The sequence below is a fragment of the Salmo salar genome, chromosome ssa02, assembly GCF_905237065.1.
Source record: "Salmo salar chromosome ssa02, Ssal_v3.1, whole genome shotgun sequence".
NCBI classification, from domain to species: Eukaryota; Metazoa; Chordata; class Actinopteri; order Salmoniformes; family Salmonidae; genus Salmo; species Salmo salar.
Window position 1 is genome coordinate 69,157,689 of NC_059443.1, and position 5,157 is coordinate 69,162,845.

Genomic DNA, 5,157 nt, shown 5'->3' on the forward strand with positions numbered 1-5,157 from the left:
CAAAAAACAGGTGCTGCCTTGCCTTCTACATGGTCATTGTTTAGCGTGACGGTGACCAGGAGTTGGCACTCAGACAGCACAAAACCGGCTGGGACAAGGAGGAGTCTTGGACACAAATAATCTCTTCCTGTGTTTAAATCCTTTTTGTTACAGAAGAAAAAGGAAATGGCGAGCTGCTACCGTAATTTAGGAGCAGTGGAGCACTCTGTTATAGTTGGTTATTTTGCTAATGACAGAGCGAGAGAGGGAGGTTAAAACTACACTGAACAAAAATATAAAACGCAACATGTAAAGTGTCCCATATTTCACGAGCTGAAATAAAAGATCCCAGAAATGTTCCATACGCACAAAAAGCGTATTTCTCTCAAATGGTGTGCACAAATTTGTTAACATCCCTGTTAGTGAGAGTTTGATCATTTGTCAAGATTATCCATCCACCTGACAGGTGTGGCGTATCAAGAAGATGCTTAAACAGCATGATCATTACACAGATGTACCTTGTGCTGGGGAGCCCAGGTCCTCCCTATCAGGCTTCTTCACCTGCGGGATCATCTGAGGGGAGAAGTGCTGAATATTTATGTCTGTAATAAAGCCCTTTTGTGGGAAAGACTTACTCTGATTGGCTGGGCCTGGCTCCCCAGTAGGTGGGCCTATACCCTCCCAGGCCTACCAAGGCTGTGCTCCTAACCAGTCATGTGAAATCCATAGATTAGGGCCTAATTAATTCATTTCAATTGATAGATTTCCTTATACGAACTGTAACTCAGCAAAATCTTAGAATTTGTTGCATGCTACATTTATATTTTTGTTGAGTATGTATACATTTCGAAACAGTGTGTCTGGAAGGATCACCATAGCACCAAGGTCATGCAGAAGATCTATTCTATTCTATTTTATTGTATTCTATATTATTGTATTGTATTGTAGTGTATTCTATGATATTTTATTGTATTCTATTAAATTCAATGTTATTGTATTTATTCTATTGTATTCTATTCTATTGTATTCTATTACATTTCTGTCTCTCTGGAAAGTGGATCATGTGAGTTGCGTTTGGAGGAAAGAGTTGATGTTTTAAAAAAGATGTGCAATCTGATCAAGTCAACTTTTCTCACAGGAGAGCCCTACTATTTAAACTGTCAAAATAGATCAAGTTGGTCATTACTCTCTCATCCTCAGCTCAACCCTGGCTGTGTGTCCTAGCTTTAGATGGAGTGAGAGTTAGAATACCACATGATAAGCTGTAAACCATACTATTTACCAAGAGTTTTCACTAGCACAGACTGGACTATGTTGCGGGATTCATCTGATGGCATTGAGGAGTTTTCCACATCAGTCACCGGCTTCATTAATAAGTGCATCAACAACGTCATCCCCACAGTGACTGTACGTACATATCCAAACCAGAAGCCTTGGATTACAGGCAACATTTGCTCTGAGCTAAAGGATAGAGCTGCCACTTTCAAGGAGCGGGACACTAATTTGGATGCTTATAAGACATCCCACTACGTCCTTCGACGAACTATCAAACAGGAAAAGCGTCAATACAGGACCAAGGCCAAATCCTCTACACTAGCTCTGATGCTCGTCGGATGTGGCAGGAATTGCAAACTATCATGGATTACAAAGGGAAACCGAGCCACGAGCTGTCCAGTGACGCAAGTCTACCAGATGAGCTAAATATCTTCTATGTTCACTTTGAGGCAAGCACCACTAAACCATGCATGAGAGAACCAGCTGTTCCGGATGAATATGTGATCACACTCTCCGTAGCCGATGTGAGTAAGATCTTTAAATAGGTTAACATTCACAAGGCTGCAGGGCAAGATGGATTACCAGGATACGTTCTCAGAGCATGCACTGACCAGTTGACAAGTGTCTTCACTGACAGTTTCAACTTCTCCCTGACCCAGTCTGTAATACCTACTTGTTTCAAGCAGACCACCATAGTCCTTGTAACCTGTCTAAATTATTATCGCTCGGTAGCACTCACATCTGTAGCCATGAAATGCTTTGAAAGGCTGGTCATGGCTCACATCAACACTATCATCCCAGACACCCTGGACCCACTCCAAATCGCATACCGTCTCAACAGTTCCACAGATGATGCAAACTCTAGTGCACTCCACACTACCCTTTCACATCTGGACAAAAGGACTACAGCTCAGCGTTCAACACCATAGTGCCATCCAAGCTCATCACTAAGCTAAGGATGCTGGGAGTACACACCTCCCTCTGCAACTGGATCCTGGACTTCCTAATGACTCCCCCCCAGTGGTGAGGGTAGGCAACAACACATCCGCCACGCTGACCATCAACACGGGGGCCCCTTAGTCCCCCCCCGCCTTGTTCACCTGTGACTGCTTGGCCATTTAGTTTGCGACGGTGGTAGGCCTGATCACTGACAATGATGAGACATCCAACAGGGAGGAGGTCAGAGACCTGGCAGTGTGGTACCAGGACAACAACCTCTCCATCATCGTCAGAAAGACAAAGGAACTGATCGTGGACTACAGGAAACGAAGGGCCAAGCACGCCCCCATCCACATCGACGGGGCTGTAGTGGACCAGGTCGAGAGCTTCAAGTTCCTTGGTGTCCACATCACAAAGAAATTGTAATGGTCCACACAAACCAACACAGTCGTGAAGAGGGCACGACAACGCGTCTTCCCCCTCAGGAGGCTGAAAAGATTCGACATGGACCCTCTGATCCTCAAAAAGTTATACCACTGCAACATTGAAAGCGTCTTCGACTGGCTGCATCACCGCTTTGTAAGGCTACTGCATGGCGGTTGTCCCCATGGGCGCTACAGAGGGTAGTGCGTACGGCCCTGTACATCACTGGGGCCCGAGCTCCCTGCCATCCAGGACCTCTATACCAGCCGGTTTCAGAGGAGGGCCCTAAAAACGGTCACAGACTCCAGCTACCCAAGTCATAGACTGTTCTCTCTGCTACTGTATGGCAGGCGGCACTGATGCACCAAGTCTTGAATCAACAGGACCTTGAACAGCTCTAACCCCCAAGCCTTGCTAAGACAAGCTAAATAGTTAGTTAAATAATTAACAATTGTACTACCCCGACTATCGGCACTGACCCTTTTTGCACTCTCACTGATCACATACGCTGCTGTTACTGCTTATTATCTATCCTGTTGCCTAGTCACTTTACCCCTACCCATATGTACATATCTACCTCAATTACCTTGTACCCCAGCACATTGACTCGGTATTGGTACCCCATGTATATAGCCAAGATATCGTTACTCATTGTGTATTTATTCCTCATGTTATTATTTTTCAAATGTTCTATTATTTGTCTATATTATTTTTGCATTGTTGGAAATGTTCCATAAGTAACCATTTCACTGTTAGTCTACATCTGTTGTTTACGAAACATGTGACTAATAAAACTCGATTTGAGAAGTGCAGAAAATGTACCTGGAGAACAATAAACTAGAATATTCTATTCTATTATGTCTACCAAAAATACTGCTTCAATCTGTGACGCCCTGTACGATCCAGGCCACCTTTTCTCTCTAAATCCTTCAACTAACCAATATATGTGAAAGAAAAAGCCTGTGGTAGGCAGCTTCGTCCAACACGCAGTCAGTCAATGCGCTGTGTACCCTCCTCTAATTAACGATTTTCTACAATTGGTGTATTTTCAGACAACGCCTTCCAATGCGTGTTCACTGATTGGTGCAGCTCACATCAATCATGTTTTGCAGCAAGGTTGGTTGAACGCCAGCAGGTTGTTGATGATCCATCAAAAGTCGTCAGTCACTGGTGGAGAGGAGTCGCAGTAATCAGGTAAGGTTTATGATGAGCTCCTTCCTAAACTAAACCGATTATCGTAGATAAGAGTACAATGAAAGCATACCACGTACAAGAGTTAGCATAAATGCGTTTGTTTCCAATTGAAAGAATATAGTGTGACGACCCTGGGTTTATAAGCGCGGAAATCGACTCTGCCGTTTGAGCATGCTTTTGCGGCACAGTCGATAGCGCGCCGGAGTTCGGGCTTGAAGGTCGAGGGTTCGAAACCTGCTCCCTGCCGTTTCATTACATTCGTGTCAGAAGTGTCAGTTCTATATCGCGATTCTGCCCTTGACTGTATGGGTAGCTATGCGAAGCTAGCTATGTTATGTGTGCCAAATTGATTCAGAGACTGGACTGAGAGAGTCATACCCTTTAACTGGCAGGACTCATGAATAGCACCGCTTGTTCACGTTGAATAAGGAGCCAGACAATGCCTTATCATTCAATATGTTTGCAATGGAATTAGAGTAAAGGCAAAGCAATTCCACATTGACTCCACAAGCTGTGGCAGTTTTGAAATAAACTTTTGCTTTCAGTTTTTGATTGTCACCCCCTTCCCCTCTGTTGTTTTTAGTCAAGCAAAGCACATAATGCTGCTTAGCTATGCAGTTGGGACATGGTTGGAGTCTCACAAGGGAGTGGGTGGGATCAAATGTCATTGGGTTCAAATACTATTTTAAATACATTTTGATTCATTTACCTGTGTTCAATTGAGCTTGTCTGGTGAAATGGAACCAAGGGAGATAGTCCCAGATAGTAAAACCCACCCATTTGGGGTTGGCACTACAGACACGCTGACGCGAATGCCTAAAGTATTTGAATGATTTCAAATAGTATTTGAACCAAAAAGTCTGGATTGCATCAGTGTTGTTGATAGACCAGAGAGAAGTACTCAACATACCAGATCAGGTAAACATAATTATGACCTCTGTACACAGATTCAAATCTTCACTGTTTGCAGTAGAGTGATTCCTCTCAAAAACTAGAATCCAAGATGACCAAGATTTTGGGGATTTTCACAAAAATGTAATCCATAGAAGAATTGGGCTCTGTTTTCGGTGTGGAATCACACAATGCAAGCCTTGCTGATTACCATCCTGTCTGCACTCTGATTTCTTGCATCCTATCTCCTCGCTCTAGCCTCCAACTTCTCAACCGTATTGGAGGAGGAGGTCCAAGGACCCTCCCTCAAACTTTCTACCCAATGGTTTTGAGAAGGAAGCAAGCAGAGAGAATGTGAGGTATTGTTGAAGAATGAAACGAGATATTTCCTTAACGTCCTTTCTCTCTCCTCCTCTGTACCCAGGCCACCGCCATGCAGTTTCCCTAAGGGGAGTC